At 41.8% G+C, this 17,944-nt stretch overlaps 1 protein-coding gene across 3 annotated transcripts in view; it reads left to right on the top strand.

The window, feature by feature from the left end:
- Positions 1-17,495: 17,495 nt before the first annotated feature.
- Positions 17,496-17,944, top strand: part of TPRKB (TP53RK binding protein) — a 40,113-nt gene continuing 39,664 nt past the window's right edge. For 2 of the 3 annotated variants that reach the window (XM_021717356.1, XM_021717355.1), the window contains exon 1: positions 17,505-17,581. The gene's annotated coding sequence lies outside the window, so the exon portion shown is untranslated. Of the gene's footprint in view, positions 17,582-17,944 lie in introns of all 3 variants that reach the window. The other variant, XM_021717357.1, reaches the window with a different exon arrangement.

The following is a 17,944-nucleotide window of genomic DNA, read 5'->3' as shown; positions in this document are numbered from 1 at the left end:
ATACTGGTTTATTAAATTATAGTGATTTACGTGGTAGCGTGATTGTCATCAAATGAGTAGAACTATCCAGAATACCTGAAAGCTTTTATAGACTATAAAGGTTGCTTGGTAAACAGAATAGAATATATCCATTTAAAGTCTGCAATATCTAGAAAGACTGCTTTTGTTATTGTTCCACTACTGAACATAACCTCTTGGAATCTTTCTCCAGTTCCTCTTACAGTGGAGTGGTGGTTTACCTTGCCCTTTTTTTTTTTTTTTTTTTTGAGTTGAAGTCTCACTCCATCACCCAAGCTGGAGTGCAGTGGCACGCTCATGGCCACCCCAGCGTCGACCTGCTGGACTTAGGTGGTCCTTCCACCTCAGTGTTCCAAATAGCCGGAACTACAGGTAAGCACTACCGTGCCTGGCTAATTTTTTGATTTATTGTAGAGATGAGGACTCACCAAGTTGCCCGGGCTATTCTCAAACGTGTGGACTTGGGCAATCCTCTCACTTCAGCATCCCAAAGTGCTGGGATTACAAGCTTAAGCCACCGCACCCGGCCTCCTTGCACTTTCTACATTATCTCTTCTGCTGCTCTACATCTGGAACACACAGATCACTTGGGAGGGTATTAACTATTTTGAGTTGCAGAGGAAGCCAGAAACATTTGCTTGCTGAAGGAAATGTCTCCTCATCATGATACGTACTACACCTTGGTAAAGCATCTGATTCTTAGGATTTGTGTCATTGAGTAGCTGATGCTGCATGTGATCGTTATTTTCTCTTGGTAAAATAGCCAGTGTCTCCAATTATATTCTGTTATAAAACAGATTCTTTTTGAACTTATGCAAATAACTATGTTGTCATAAATCAATACTCACAGTTTCTAAATTATTTTAGTCTTGTACTAATCTTCTATTAGTTCGGTGCATACCATTAACTCCTGTTTTTCTCAGTATTGGGTCAGCAATCTTCATGAACACATCAGTTCTTTGATACGAGTCCTAGGATTTTTCCTGGTCTAATGGCACAATCTCCAAGTTATCAGAAACCTGCAGTGAGGAGCACCTGTCAGAGTTCTATAGCTGGTTATAAAGGATTTCAAGTAAAAACATTTCTTAAAAGAATTAAAATAAAACAATAATTGTGGATGATAAAAGTCTTAAATCTGATCAAGACACAATTGACAAAGGAATTTGATTATTGTTGTGGCAAAAAACAGTTTGACATAATCCTAATTGTTACTGGTAACATACTTCAACATACTGGAATTACAGGGATTTCGTGCAATATTAGACTAATAACATGATATAACAAGCATCCTTTCATATTTGATAGTGCCTCCTGTATGATTCTAACCTATCAAATAAGTCAAATATATCTCTCTTGGACTTCAGGAAACCTAATATCAAAAAATGTTTTAAGCCAGGTGCGGTGGCTCACGCATGTAATCCCAGCACTTTGGGAGGCAGAGGTAAGAGGATTGCCTGAGCCCAGGAGTTTGAGACCAGCCTGGACAACTTGGCAAGACCTTGTCTCTACAATAAATCAAAAAATTAACTAGGCATGGTGGCACACGCCTGTAGTTCCAGCTACTTGGAAGACTGAAACAGAAGGATCACCTGAGCCCAGCAGGTCAAGTCTGCAGTGGCCGTGAGTGTGCCTCTGCACTCTAGGCTGGGTGACAGAGTAAGACTCTGAATCAAAAACAAACAAACAAAAAACGTTTCACAATGTCAGAAAGACTGAATTTAGAACCCAAAATTTTAATACTCAAAGTTTGTCAAATATCAAATATTTTAAAACATTCAAGATCACAGGTCACTATAATAGTCATTTATTTAGCTTGATAAACATTTTTAAAAGCCACAAACCTTTATTCTCTGATAGAGAGGAGACTCCATGTTTTCAAACCATAAGACCTAGTGAAGATAGCATGAGCCTAACAAGTCTGTCTCTTCTTCCCCCGCCCTGAGATTACTAACAAAAGTGAACAAGTCTTTTATTATCTCTTATTAATTTTACATGAAAATTTGTTCAGAAGAGAAAACCAAATTTTACATTTATATAGTGTATTATTAATGTTAAAGCTGATTTTAATAAGATATTATAAACAAATCTGTGAATTAATTTGGTCATAAGGTAAGATTTCTATAAACTTTTTATAACCTTTTATAATTTTCTACTATAGACCAAATTAGTGCTCCAAGAAAATCCTGTTATTCTGACACAAGGGTCCAGACACAGGAACCAAAGCTCAAGGTTTTAGCCGACTAGAAAAGTAACAGCACAAGGATTAGTTAATAGGATACTTATCAAAAAAGGCTCAGAACGTTTGATCAAACCATAGTCACAGATCATTGCAAAATAATACTTATTCATTGACTCAAAACAATAATCAAAAAATTTAAAAGCAATACAGAAAGCTACAGTTTTCCTAAACAACCCAAAAAATCCTAATGGCACTAACATAAGAATTATTTTGATAAAACGTAAAGTCTGACATTAGACCATTTACTTAAGAGACAAAGACCTTCTACAATGTAGTTGTTTCTCCAATGGGGAGCCCATTTAGAAAACCTGAAGGCCAGGTGCAGTGGCTCAGGCCTGTAATCTCAGCACTTTGGGAGGCCAAGGTGAGAGGATTACCCAAGCTCAGGAGTTCGAGACCAGCCTGGACAACGTGATAAGACCTTGTCTCTACAATAAATAAAAAAATAAGCTGGGCATGGTAGCACGCGCCTGTAATCCTAGCTACTCGGAAAGCTGAGATGGAAGGATCTCCTGAGCCTAGCAGGTCGAGGCTGCCATGGATGTGAGTGTGCCGCTGCACTCCAGCCTGGGCAACAGAGTGAGACTCCAAAAAAAGGAAAAGAAAACCTGAAAGGCAAGCTTGATGAAAAGGGTACTTGAATTAATAAGACACAGAAACAGTGTGTCCAGGACCATAAATGAGACAAGAAACTAGAAGACTTGTCTCTTAAAATAGGGCAATAAATGTCTCCAAATAACAGCATGAGAAGTGTTGCGGTTTCATGGAACAATTTAGACATATCAAAAAAGCCAAATGTCCAAGACATACTTGAAAAAATATTGCTTTTCTAAGCATTTTAGCATCAGACCTCAAAAGCAGTTAGATTCAGAGGAAAAGATTATAGGAACTAACAAATAAGTTGAAGGAGGAAGTTCTCATCTCAGAATCAAATCTTTACTAATGTAAAAGCATTCTTCTTTATAAACTTTATTAAAAATACATTTTCAAAGATGTTAAGCCTTTGTCTGACCTGGTGTTGGCAAATACTTTTTCCCAGTCTGTAGGCTGTCTCCCTGCTCTCTTGATGGTGTCTTTGGCTTTGCAGAAGCTTGTCAGTTTAATAAGGTCCCACTTGTCTATCCTCTCTCTCATGATATGTGGGTTTTGGGTTTTGTTCAGGAATTGGAGGCCAGTTCCGATTTCCATGAGGGTATGTCCTTCATTTTCTAAGGTTCTAATGGTTTGAGGTTTTACATTTAGGTCTCTGATCCATTTGGAGTTAACCTTTGTGCATGGGGATAGTTAGGGGTCCTGTTTCAATCTTCTGCATGTGGTCAGCCAGTTTTCCCAGCACCATTTACTAAAGGATTAACATCTTTGATCTACAAGGAACTCAAACATGCTGAAAAGAAAAAACAAACAACCCCATTATAAAATGGGCAAAAGATATGAACAGACACTTCACAAAGGAAGACGTCCGAGCAGCCAACAGACGTGAAGAAATGTTCAACCTCACTAATCATCAGGGAGATGCAAATCAAAACCACACTGAGATACCACCTAACTCCAGCCAGAATGGCAATTATCAACAACTCAAAAAATAACAGCTGCTGGAGAGGGTGTAGCGAAAAGGGAACACTTCTACACTGTGGGTGGGAGTGTAAACTAGTGCAACCTCTGTGGAAAGCAGTGTGGTGATTCCTAAAAGCTTTAAATATCAACCTCCCATATGACCCCGCAATCCCCCTACTGGGAATATATCCAGAAGAACTCAAATCACTCTATAAAAAAGATATCTGGACATGTATGTTTATCGCAGCATTGTTCGTAATAGCAAGAACCTGGAAGCAACCATGCTGCCCATCAAAAGAGGACTGGATTTTTTAAATGTGGTACATATACACAATGGAATACTACGCAGCCATAAAAAAGAACAAAATCATGAATTTCGCAGCAACCTGGATGGAACTAGAGTCTATAATACTGAGTGACCTCTCACAAAAACAAAGGTCCGAGTATCACATGTTCTCACTCATATAATGGACCTTGAACATCCAACCTAATACTATAAGAAAATGACTGACAGTAGTGGGAAACTATGGGGGAGGGAGATGGGATTAACGGTAGCAAATATCTTTCTGGGGATGGGGAAGCACCTCTTATCAATAGGGTACCTGAATGAAACGTATTTGTATACCTAACCCTTAACTGTACCCCACAACATCATAATAAAAAATATTGATTATAAAATGGAATTAATGCATGTACTACTAAATACTGAATGCAGCGAATCTAGAAAGCACAATGTCAAGTAAAAGAAGCCGAACACAAAAGTCACATATGATTTTTTGTTGTTTTTTTTTTTTGAGTTGGAGTCTCACTCCGTCGCCCATATTGGAGTGCAGTGGCCGCTCCCGGCCACCGCAGCCTCGACCTGCTGGGTTCCGGCGATCCTTCCGTCTCAGCCTTCCAAGTAGCTGGAATTACAGGCGCGTGCTAAAAATAAAATATATATATACATTTTCATATCCATAATTTTTTTATATCTTTCTCCCCTATTTAGTGGTTTATTTCCTCCTTACTTCATAAATAATGTAAGTCTATAATTTGAAGGAACACTTAGGTAACTTCTGAGTTAGACAAAATTAATTTTTTCTCAATAAAGACACAGCTTTGGCACATTTTATATATGGAATTATGTAAATGCATGATTTAGCAGACATTTTTACAAATGGAGATAAATAATATAAAGCATTTTCTGGTAACCCCACAACCCAAAAAGATCAGATAACACAGTGCAAAAGAGAGCAGACCTTTAGACCTAAGAACTTGCTCATTACTCTTGAGGCTCCCCCCAAGAAAGCAGAAGACCATAAAAAGGGGTGTCTGGTGCATTTATGCCATATCGTTTAAGGGGTCAGAGTCATTAGAAGCCTTCTGTATTTTGTAGATGGTTTTTATGTGGTACTGAAGATGGCAAAAGGTAAGGAGGGCAAAAGGAAGCAAACAAACCAAGCACATGGGTTTCTCTATTTTTTTTTTTTAAAGGATTCAGTCAACTGAGAATATTCCCAAAAACAGGATTCAAAAAGAAAAAGCATAAAGGGGTTTCAGTCTTTATGCTTTTTCTTTTTGAAGTTAATTGGATATTAGCTTCTAATTAAGCTGACTTCTAAGTGTAGAGCTCTTTTAAAAAAAAACCCTGCAACTCTCATTTCGAGATTTTAGGCAGGACAAACAGCTGACATTTTCTGGGGGTTTTTTTTTCTCTTCTAAATGTAACCTTCTAAGTGCCTTAACTATGGTTATAACTTAACCATAATGTACCTCCAAAGAGGTGGCAAGCAGTTTTACAAGATCAGAATCATCCCAAAGACAGATCACAGAAAGGAAAATTTAGTTAGCCACAAACTAAATGCAACTCACATTTATTCTGCCATATTCCCTGGGGTCTCAGTGTCTCAACTAATCTACAAAGACCAAAAGACCTTTTATGTCTCCACAGACAGAACACAGGAAATAAAAAGCTGTTCAAGGAAGGGAAAACAAACAATGACCAAAGTCACATAAATATCAAGCCAGAAAGGATGCATTTCATGGTCAAGAATTGAACCCAGGCTTCTATGGTGAATGAGCAGAATGTTATCTACTGTAGGGCAGTCTCTGGGGCTTATTCCAGAAGCAATCTAAACAGTTTTGAGTTTACAAAGAGTTTTAACTTTGTTTTTTGAGAAAGCAGGATTTATTGAGAGGACAGAAAAGCTCCCACAGTGGGAGGGGACCTGAAGGGGCTGCTGGCTTTGTCTTAAATTGAATTTTGCTCTTTAATAGGATTTCTACTGGGCATGGTGACTCACGCCTGTATTCCTAGCACTTTGGAAGGCAGAGGCAGGAAGATTGCCTGAGTCCAGGAGTTATAGACCAGCCTGGGCAACTTGATGAGACCTTGTCTCTACGATAAATCAAAAAATTAGCTATCTGTGGTGGCACACACCTGTAGTGCCAGCTACTTGGAAGGCTGAGGTGAAACGATCGCCTGAACCCAGCAGGTCGAGGCTACAGTGGCCCTGAGTACGCCACTGCACTCCAGTCTGGGCAACATAGTAAGACAGACTCAAAAAAAAAAAAGTGTAAAACTAATCAGGATATTATTATGTCATATGAACTCTTTTCTCTCATTGGTCTTACATTTGAAAAGAGAAAAGGATTTTTACAGTCTGCTCAACTAGAGTCCACAAAGAGAGAAACTGGGAGTTTGGTAAGAAATTCTTACCCTTTTGCCAGCTTTTCAGACTTCCATGTTATCCTCCCTACTGCTTCCAGAAGAGTCAAACAGCTTTGGTGACACCTGGGCAGGGTAGGAAGTGGAGAAGCCATGTTATAAAAAGAAAATCATCCTTTTCTGTTTCCTGGGATCACAGGCAAAAAGCCTCCTAATTTGGCAAGATGCAACCCCAAGATGGCTGTATGGGGAGCTAAATTAGCATTTCCCATTCCAGCCTGAGAAACACAACACAGTCATTAGTCACTCTGCTCAGTATCTAAACTTGTCTCTTATTGGTCCCTGTCATCTTTGATCCACTCAAGGTGGTGAGGGATGACCTCCAACAGGGAAGGCAATGTGTGGTTTCCAAGCAAGATAGAAGAGCAGATGGTCACCCTGAGTTAGGCCTTCTGAGTATCTATCATCAGCTCCTCAAAGCTCCACAAATGTAAATATACATACATTTAACAAACCAGAGACAATTAAAATGCCTTTTTGAAGCCAGAACCAGACCAGAAGTATTTTTCCCAACAAGTCTCTGTTCTCCATCCATTTGGGGAGAAGTCTCCCTAACCCAAGAGATTCCCTTTACAACCTAGGGAGACCCAACCAGAACTTACAAAGGCCTCAGTGCTTCCAAAGAGGCCACTAGAGACCTTCCTTATTACGTAGGGAGAGCCAGCCAGATCTAGAGAAGGAATGGAGCTGTTGGTAGTGCATTGAACACTTACTTGTTAAGATGTCTTCCAGGTCCAAAAAACATTTTTCTACTGTAACAAAGTTTAGAGCTGTGGGTCAACAGTGCCTCGCTCTCAGTTCAAAAAACTGGGTACCTGCCTAGGTATGCCTCTGGATCCACCCTACCCGCAAGGAGTCAACGAGCCATGGGCAAATACCCCAATGTGGAGCAATCCCAGATAAGCCCCCAAAATTAGTTATAGCCCAACCAGGTTCTTATGCCTGCTGCCCAAAAAACCAAGACTGATGCAGCTGTTACAATGAAGAGGAGCTTAATATAGCAAAGCAACTGAGGAGGACAGGAGATCTTCTCAAACCTACCTCCCTGAGAATTTGGAGGCTAGGGTTTTTATTTTTTTATTTTTTTGTTTTTCATTTTTTTGAGTTGGAGTCTCACTCTGTCGCCCAGACTGGAGTGCAGTGGCCGCTTCCGGCCACCGCTGCCTCGATGCTGGGCTCTGGCAATCCTTCCGCCTCAGCCTTCCAAGTAGCCGGAACTACAGGCACTCGCTACCACACCCGGCTAATTTTTTGATTTATTGTAGAGATGAGGTCTCACCAAGTTGCCCAGGCAGGTCTCAAACACGCAGGCTCAGGCAGTCCACTCACCTCAGCCTCCAAAGGCGTGGGATTACAGGCTGAGCCACTGAGCCTGGCTGAGGCTAGGGTTTTTAAAGAGAATTCAGTGGGCAGGAGGTTAGGGTCTGCCAAATGGCTGATGATGTCATGGGGCTGTCAAGACTACCTTCACATCACAGAGCCAGTTTCTGGGAAGAGATGTCACAGGGCTGATGAGACAGCTTCTTTGTATGTGTTCTGAGGTTGGGTGGCCTCTCTTTGAAAATTATCTCAACTACCATTCTTAGGTTTTTACAATGGAGGCTATCTATAAAGCAGGTCCTGTGATGGTCACTGTTACCAACTCCTGGACAGTGAACCATTATACAAGTAGTTTTAGGAGGAAGGTATACAGGAGGTGAGGGTCCCTGAAGATTGGAGCCACTTTTGTCCTTCAACCTCTGCTCTTGTCCTCAGGAAGATCTATGCAGTTCTAGGCCCATTGTTTAAGGGAATATATACTTGACCTAGTGGAACAGCTTCTTCCCTTTCCCAGGGATTAGAACATGAAGATGATCAATTGCCCTCTATTGGAGTGAAAGCAAACTTAGAAACAAGAGATTTGTTCAATTCTTTTGTTGTTGTTTTTGAGTCAGGCTAGTCTCAAACTCCTAAACTCAAACAATCCTCCTGCCTTGGCCTCCCAAAGTGTTAGAATTTCAGGTGTAAGCCATCACTCCCAGCCCAGATTTGTTAAATTTTAACTATAGTTGTAGCTTTTCAGAGCTCAGGTCTCTTCTATGGCCTGATAATTTATCATTAATTTTTCATTATTTGCTAGGTAAATATTCATCATAAGCTATAGTGTACCATTATAAGCTATAGTGTACATGTATAATGATCATGTTCCTTTTTTTTTTTTTCTTTTTTTGAGTTGGAGTGTCTCACTCCGTCACCCAGGCTGGAGTGCAGTGGCACGCTCATGGCCACCCCCAGTGCTGACCTACTGGGCTCAGGTGATTCTTTCTGCCTCAGCCTTTGAAGTAGCCAGAACTGCAGGTGTGCGCTACCACGCCCCGCTAATTTTTTTATTTATTGTAGAGATGAGGTCTCACCAAGTTGCCCAGGCTAGTCCCAAACCCCTGGGCTTAGGCAGTCCTCATTTTAACCTAATTTGTTTGCCTATTTTCCTATGGATTAATTACTAATTCAGCCCACAAATCTCTGATAGCATTATAAAACTCTTAATATGAGTAAATACATCGAATTCTTTTTCATTTTTTTCTGGAACCCTTGTTTCCAGATTGGGTGCTGTATTAGTTTCCTAGGGGTACCATAACACAGTACCACACACTGGGTGGGTTAAGCAACAGAAATTTATTTTTCTCACAGCTCTGGAGACTAGATGCTCAAGATCAAGATATTGGCAGGGTTGGTTTCTTCTGAGGTTTCGTCTTATAGATGGCTTGTCTTCTCCCTGTGTCTTCATATGGTCTTTTTGTCTGTGTCTTTCTGTATCCAAATTTTTCTCATCTTAAAAGGACACCAGTCATATGGTACTTTGGGCCTGCTTATATCATCTCAATTTTACTTATTTACCTCTTTAAAGGTTCTATCTCCAAATATAGTCACAGTCTGAGTTAGAACTTTAATATGAATTTTGTGAGAACACAGCTCAGAGTATAACAGGCACATTGGTTATTCTGTAGACCCAGGGCATCACTCCTGCCCTAGTAGTATTTCACTTCACCTTCACACTGGCCATTTCTTAAGTTCCTTTCATGTCTCCTGGATCCCATAGCTGCTTTCTTGGTTTACTTCCCTGTTTGAAGGAATATGTCCTTCTGTAACTTCTCAAGGAAGGTGAGATGTAAATTTTTCGAGACCTGTGTTTGACTGAAATGGGTTTATTTTGCTATTTCACTCCATAACCTAAATTAGCTATGTAATTGTAGGAAGGCACTTTCTCTCTCCTTTTTTTTTTTTTTTTTTTGTTGTTGTTGTTGTTTGTTTGTTTGTTTTTTGAGTTGGCATCTCACTCTGTTGCCCAGGCTGGAGTGCAGTGGCATGTTCACAGCCACCACAGCCTCGACCTGCTGGACTCAGGCAATCCTTCCATTTCAGCCTTCCAGGTAGCTGGAACTACAGGCACATGTCACCACACTCAGCTAATTTTTTGATTTATTGTAGAGATGAGGTCTCGCCAAGTTGCCCAGACTGGTCTCAAACCCATGGGCTCAGGCAGTCCTCTCACCTTGGCCTCCCAAAGTGCTGGGATCATCGGCATGGGCTATAGTGCCCAACTGGTTGGCACTTTTAAATGCTTTATTTATTGTTGTTCTAGATTTCATTGTTGCTGTTGAAATTCTGTGCTATTCTGATTCCAGAGTTTGTACTTGTGACCTGTAATTTTCCTCTCTGGCAGGTTTAGACTCTTAATCGCAGGTGTTCTGAAATTGCATATTATGCCTTAGTGTGGGTACTTTTTAAACTCATAATGCTAAATACTTAGTGAGCCTTTCAGTCTGGCAATTTGGTGCTTCAGGTCTGAGAAATTTTCTTTATCCCATTTTATTTTGTGGGACTTTGATTAGTTGAATGTTGAATTTTCTGAAATGCACCTCTAAGCTAATTATATATTTTTTTCTCTTATTACATTTTTAACCTTTTTGCTTTAAAAAAAAAATCAGGAGGATTTCCTCAGCTTTATTTTCTTTCTTTCAATTGACTGTTTAAATTTGCCATTATATATTTTATTCTGTTCTATAGTCATAATTTCCAATAGCTAGTTCATTTTTTTCTGAAAAAAAATTTTTTGAAATGAATGCATTATATTTTATTTCTCTACTGTTGTCAGTTATTTTTTGAAGCTTCTGTGTTCCCTGCATCAACTGTTTATTTTTTCTTCCCATTTGTTTATGTCTCTCTCTGCTATTAGAGATGTTCTTGAAATATCTGTTGGAAGCTCTAGTCTTGGTGTGGTAGACTTGTAAAAAGGTGGTTCATCAGCTTGGTTTCTGTTTACTTTCTCACTGCTGCACATTTAGATGTATTTTGCCTCATTTTGACAGTTACCATCTTTGAAAGTTTTATTGCCATCTCTCATCTGCCATTTGTCATCTCTACTATTCTGTTGTGAGTCTTTGTCTTTAAAAATATCTTAACTGTGGGGAAACACCTCTTATCAACAGGGTGCCTGAATGAAACGTGATTGTACACCTAACCCTTAACTGTACCCCACAAAACCATAATAAAAAATATTGATTATGGAAAAAAAAATGTCTTAACTGTCATTTTGACAGGGCTGGAGAAGTGAGTAGAGATTAGGCATGAGTACAGTCCAGCCAGCATAATGAGAAGTGCCAAATAAATTCCTTTTGGGATTTATCCTCAGTCTGGTAATCTTGATTTTTTTTTTAAATGCATCTGTCCCCAGAGTGTAGGCCATTGAATACCTGAAGTCATGATTTGGATCTATAATGTCAACCACAGACACTTCTACTATGGAAAGCAGGCCTCTCTAGGATGTCTGCACCTCCTTTCCAATGTAATGTTAACAACTGCCCCAGAATTATGTTGTGAAAACAAGTTCATTCATGTTATTCCCCCCTTAGGAATCTTGAATGGCTTATGGCCTTCATCCATTTTTTCAGCTCCTTGTCAAGGCTTTCTATGATCTGACTCCAAGTTGACTTTTCAAGGCCCTCTTCCATATTCCACTCCATATCTCAGCATGGCAGCCATTTCCTGAGTACACTGTGTTATACCTGCTTGTACCACCATGCCTTTTTTCTTTCAGGTTGTTCTCTTGGCTGTACTGTCTCTGCTACAGGCTCTGTGAGCAAATCATTCTCATTTTTAACCCCATCTCTTCAGTAAAGCCTTTTCTCCCAAGCTTACCCACTCTTTGTACAAGGTACCTTGTGTCATGATTTAGCATTTATTTCATTTATATCTTATCGTGGGTTGGGCACAGCGGCTCAAGCCTATAATCCCAGTACTTTGGGAGGCCGAAGTGAGGAGATTGCCTGAACCCATGGGTTTAAGACCAGCCTGGGCAACTTGGCGAGACCTCATCTCTACAATAATTCAAAAAAATTAGCCAGGCGTGGTAGCATGCGTGCCTGTAGTTCCGGCTACTTGGAAGCCTGAGGAGGAAGGCTTACCTGAGCCCAGCAGGTCAACACTGGGGTGGCTGTGAGTGTGTCACTGCACTCCAGCCTGGGCAACAGAGTGAGACTCTGACTCCACAAAAAAAAAAAAAAGAAAATTACAGGTTTCATGTTTGGGTGATTTTCACTTGATGGAATAATTTTTGGAGTCTGGGCATTTCACATGACCCATTTGTTCAGATGACAATTCCAAGGTTAGATTCATTTTAACACACAATAATAATTAAGCATATTTATGCAGAAGAAAATAAAGTTGATATTCTTATGAAAGCTCTCAATACCTTATCAAATCAGATCTTTTTTTTTTTTTTTTTTTGAGTCAGGGTCTTACTTTGTCATCCAGGCTGGAGGACAGTGGCACCATCACAGCTCACCACAGCCTTGACCTCCTGGCCTCAGGCAACCCTACCTCCACCTTCTAAGTAGCTGGGAATACAGGTGAGGGCCACTACACCTGGCTAATTTTTTTTTTATGCTGTAGAGATGAGGTCTCACTATGTTGCCCAAGTTGGCCTCAAATTCCTGGGCTCAAGCTCAGCCTCTCAAAATGCTAGGATTACAGATGTGAGCCACTGTGCCTGGCAAATCAATCTTTTGAACTAATGTTATGATGCATAATATCTCTCCCCATTGCATGCTGCATGTAAAGAATCATTTTCACCTTGAGGTGACTTTTTAAAAAATAAAAAAGTAAAATACCCCTCTCTTAGTGTGTTCAGTTCTATGAGTTTTGACAAATGCATACAGTTTTATAACCTACCACAATCAAAATATAGCACTGTTCCCTTCCTAAAATTCCCTCATGGCATTTTGTAGCAGGTATTTCCACCAACCCCAGACTCTGGCAAAAACTGATCTGTTTTCTGTCCCAAGAGTTTTGCCTTTCCTAAAACATATAAGTAAAATCACAGAGTATGTAGTCTTTCGAAAGTGGCTTCTTTCATTTAGCATATTGCTTTTGAAATTCATCCATGTCACTGAATGGATCAAGAGTTTATTCCCTTTTGTTGCTGAGTTAGTATTTCATGGATATACTACAATTTGTTTATCCATCTGCCAGTTGAAGGATTTGAGTTGTTTATCAGTTTTTGAACTTTGAACAAAGCTGCCATAAAATGTGCATACAGATATTTGTGTGACTTGTTTTTATTTCCTTTGAAATGGGGTTACTATTGTAGAGTAAGTGTATGTTTAATTTTATAAGGAAATGCCAAACTTTTCCAAAATGTCTGTACTATTTTGTACCCCCATGAATAATCACTTGTGAGAGTCCATCTACCCTGTGCAGCTTGAGCCTTGGAGAGTAGCTCATAATGTGTTCCAGGCTTCTTTTGTGCTTCACTGCCAATCTGTAGATAATAAACCTGCTTCCTGTAACATGTGTGGGTGCTCTGTCTCACTGGACTTAGGCAAGTTGATGACCACAGTGAACCTACTTCACAAAATTGATGCAGCAAGCAGGGTCCAGTCTGACAGAACCAAAGCTTTTGAAGGTAGGTGATCCTAGAATGGAAATGTCAGCCTGGGGGTGCAGGGACTGACCGTGCAGCTAGATGTTTTATGGGGAAAGAAAGATGATAAGGGGGATGTAGGTTACACACGCAAACACCCCATGTATGTACATGAGCTGGCTGCATGGGTTGAGGAAGAAAGTAAGGTGGAAATGGGAGTTTGTCACAGGATTACTTGCTTATTGGTCACTTACATGATCACTCGTTTCCAGAGCTGTAGAGTGGGTATTCAAATGGACCCTATGGCACCTGAGAGGAAACAGGAAAGAGATACTCAGATGGTCCCAGAAACATCCAAGAGGTACCCCACCACCACCACCACCACCACCACACACACACACAATGCAGCCCTCCATAGAAAGGGAGACTCATGATCTAAGGAGAGATGAAGAAAGGATGGGGAAGCCTGCAGCCTGGATGATGTGATTAATAAAGGGACATTGCAAACCCGGATGTCTTGGGCATCTAATACAGGTAGGAATGGGGCCAAGGTCTCTGGGTCCCCACCAGAGACCAGTGACCCTGAACTTCGTCAAAATAAAGTGGGAAAAGAGGGAAATTCAGACCTCTCTGGGCTAATACTAGAGCCTACATGACAATATTTCCAGGCTCTCTCAGAGGAGAAATTAAACTGGTGACATCACAGACAACCACAGCCTTCTTGTCCTGCTAGTAGTACATGACACCAGTATTCCTAATGGCACAGTATAATACTAACAGAACCTGAGCCCTGGCTTACCAGGGATCTGACATTTGCCATATGGGAGGAAACTGGAGGTGCCCTATTTTAACTTAATTGGCCTAAGGTGGCAACATGTCATGACAGCAACCAACAAACTTGGTGGGCTGGTACTTTTGACATACCGTGTTCCCTTGATTACCTGGATGAAAAGTATACCAGTGATGATACAAACTACTGTCTCTCTGTACCGGGGCTTCATGATCAACATTGAATGGGGGGAACTGAGTTCATATAACTAATATGAGACTTGGGTGACAAATGCTAATGCTTTCATACCCATGAATTGGGCAGTCTGAGGGTGACCCAAACGTGGGATGGGCAACGTCATGCTTAAAAGCTGGTAGATACTGTACACTGGGCATGCTGGGGTGTCCCTAGGTGTCACCCCTGGAAATGAGACTCATCAGCGTGCCAACAGCCTCAAGTCATACACTAGGCTTACTAAAGACCTGCTAGGAGATGAAAGTGACTCTAGGTTTATGTCCTTTATGAGATTTGTGGTACCATACATAGGAGTCAGTGCTCATGAAATAATAAGAAACATGTCCCTGACCATGGCAGATAGTGCTTTCTTCACTGGCACTTGGTTGGCCGCTTGGCAGACATCCCTCAACTTCCTTGAGAAGATTGTCTTAAACAAGGGAATTGTTCTAGATTTTCATTTACCCAACTGCGAGGAGTGTGTCTGACTGCCAATAGTTTCAGCTGTACCTATAGGAACACCTCGTGCATTATAGAAACAGGAGAGCTGGAAGCAGAGTCACTGGTTGCAAACATCAAGGCTACCTGCAGGATCCATTTTTGACATCTTTAGCAACTTATTACCTGGATGACTGGGTCCTGGCCTAAGTTGCTGCTCCAGGCAGGCCAGATCAGCATGCTTGTGGTAGCAGTCCTCCTGGGCTTAGTAAAATGAATTCTGGCTATGGCTCAACAATGTTGCACTGAGACTGTGTCAGTGAAGGTGTTACATTGATCTAACAAGACAAGCATGCCTCCAGATCCTAGAAAGTTGATGGGCATATGGAATGGACTAGCTTGGCCAAGGGTGGATATCAGGGTGAGTGGGCAGACTGCAGGACAGTTTTCCAGGTGACTTTGGGCTGACCCACTTCTTTCCCCTCTCATTTGTGGTTCTCAAGAACTGTGGAATGTGCTAGGAATGCAACATCCTGTGATAAAGAGGGACTGACCAGAACAGCCCAGGCCTTGTTCAGTCCTTCTTAGAAACAGGTTTAGCCTAGTCCTTGGGCAGCCTTTCTGGGACTTAGAAGACCAGCTGGCAATGAGTAATGAATTCTAGCCTTTTGTTGTGTCTTGATGCTTACCAGTTTCATGCATAGATGATCTTTCTGGACTCAGACAAGTTGGTAACCAGTACACAGTGAACCTGCTTCACACAATCTTCGCATGCACATGTTTTCATTTCTCCTGTGTAAATATCAGGGAGTGAAATTGCTGGGTATGGAAGTCTATGTTTAACTTTATTAAAGAAACTGTAAAACTGCTTTCCAAAGTGGTTACATCATTCTGCATTCAGAAAAGTAGTATATGAGGCTTCTGGTTCTGCATCTTTGGCAACACTTGGTATTGTCAGTTTTTTAGATTTTAGTCATCATTTGGGTGTGTAGGAAATGTTTTTAATTTGCATTTTCCCAGTAACTAATGTTCAGCATTTTTCCCCCTTTTTTCACCATTTGTATATCTTTTATGAAGTGTCTGTTAAAATAACACCTGTCCCTAGTGGTTCTTTTGTTTTTTGAGTCAGAGTCTCTATCACACAAGCTAGAGTGCAGTGCCACGCTCATGGCTACCACAGCCTCAAATTGCTGGACTCAAGTCATCCTTCTGCTTCAGCCTTCCAAGTAGGTGGAGCCACAGGTGGTGCCACCACACCTGGCCAATTTATTGTAGAGATGAGGTCTTGCCAAGTTGGCCATGCTGGTCTCAAACACCTAGGCTCAGGCAGTCCTCTCACCTTGGCCTCCCAAAGTGCAGGCTTAAGCCACTGCCCCCGGCCTTTTTTTTTTTTTTTTTTTAAGAGATAGAGTCTCACTGTCATCCAGACTGGAGTGCAGTGGTGCAATCATAACTCATCACAGCCTTACAGTTCGGTGCTCAAGTGAGTTTCGTGCCTATTGCCTCAGCCTGTGGAGTAGCTTGGACTACAGGTGAGCACCACCACACTTGGTTAACTTTTTTGTAGAGACTGGATCGTTGCTATGTTGCTCGGGCTGGTCTGGAACTCTTGGCATAGAGTGATCCTCCAGCCTCCTGCCTCTGCTGCCTGAGTCACTGGGATTACAGGCATGAACCAGTATGCCCGGCCTGATTTTCTTATTAGAGTTGTAGTTCTTTATATAATCTGGATACTAGTGTTACCAGAATACATTTTAAAATATAAATTATACTTGTTTCCATTGTATTCAAGCCACACTGTTTTCTTCGATATTCCTTAAATAGGCTAAAGTTACCCCTATCTCAGAGCTTTTGCATTCTCCTTGTTGCCTGGAACACTGCTCTCAAATATACGCAGAGTTTACTTCCAGCCCTCCTCCAGTCACTGTTCAACTGTCCCTTTTTGGTGAGATCTTTCTTAACCCTATAGTGATACCGACGGCCTGGCATTCTCCCTCTTCATTTTTCTTCATTGCGCATGTCTATCAGATAGCTGTACTTGTTATTTGCCTGCCTTCCAAGGCAAAGTACTTATAAAAGATGAGCCCAAACCATAAAGAACATGGAAAGTAATTTACGGGAATAAGGATGACAAATTAGATTTTTCAGCTTGCAATACGTTAAGTAGGAGGTCTTCATCAATGTGCTGGCACCCTATCTCTTAAGTACCCGAAGCAAATCACAGAACGCGGTCGGCTCCAAGTGATGGCTGAGAGTTCGAAGAAAACTGAGTCCTGCTGGCCCCGAAAAAGAACCGAGGAATCTCGAGCAACGGAAACGTATGCAGAGTTTATCTCCGCCAATACTTTTCTTCGCGCAGGAAGAAATGAAAGACGCCTCGTACACAGACCAACACCGGCTAAGACAGCCAGGACCCAAACCCACACCTCAGCTTCCGGTCCTGGCCGTAGGTTCGTTCCGTCACCTCTTCCGGAAGTGACGGATAGCCCCTGTTCTCTTTCATATCTGCTGACTGGACCCAGGCAGGGAAGGCGGGCTCAGCAGAGGAGTGGGCAGGGCCACAACCGGAGCCGCCCTTCCACCAGGAAAGAAATGGCGACCCCGAACCCGCCCAACCGGAGGTGGGTTTGGGGAAGGCGGGGATTAGACATCGCTTCCGGAATCTGGGGACTTTGTTGCCGAGGGGGTGATCTTCCGAGACACACCGAGTACCGGACGGTGAGTTCTCTCCGCGCGCTAGCGGGCGGGTTTGGGAGGGGAGGGCCCGGTTCCGGCCCGCTTTAGCAGTTTTCTTGGGACAGTGCTTGTGGTTTCTTCTGCCGATATTTATCTTTTTTTAGTACTTATTTATTTTTTAGTCGGAGTCTCTGTCGCCCAGGCTGAAGTGCAGTGGCACGCTCACGGCCACCGCAACCTTCGCCCCGGCCTTCCGCGTAACTGGAACCACAGGCGCGCGACACCACACCCGGCTAATTTTTTGATTTATTGTAGAGACGTGGGCTCGCCAAGTTGCCCAGGCTGGTCTCGAACCCCTGCACTCAAGCAGTCCTCTCGCCTCCGCCGCCCGAAGGGCTGGGATGA

Source organism: Carlito syrichta, unplaced genomic scaffold (genome assembly GCF_000164805.1).
Source record: "Carlito syrichta isolate Samal-C Ts95f unplaced genomic scaffold, Tarsius_syrichta-2.0.1 Scaffold309709, whole genome shotgun sequence".
Classification (NCBI taxonomy): Eukaryota; Metazoa; Chordata; class Mammalia; order Primates; family Tarsiidae; genus Carlito; species Carlito syrichta.
The sequence above is the reverse complement of the archived record's forward strand: the minus strand, read 5'-3'. Positions and strand labels throughout refer to the sequence as shown.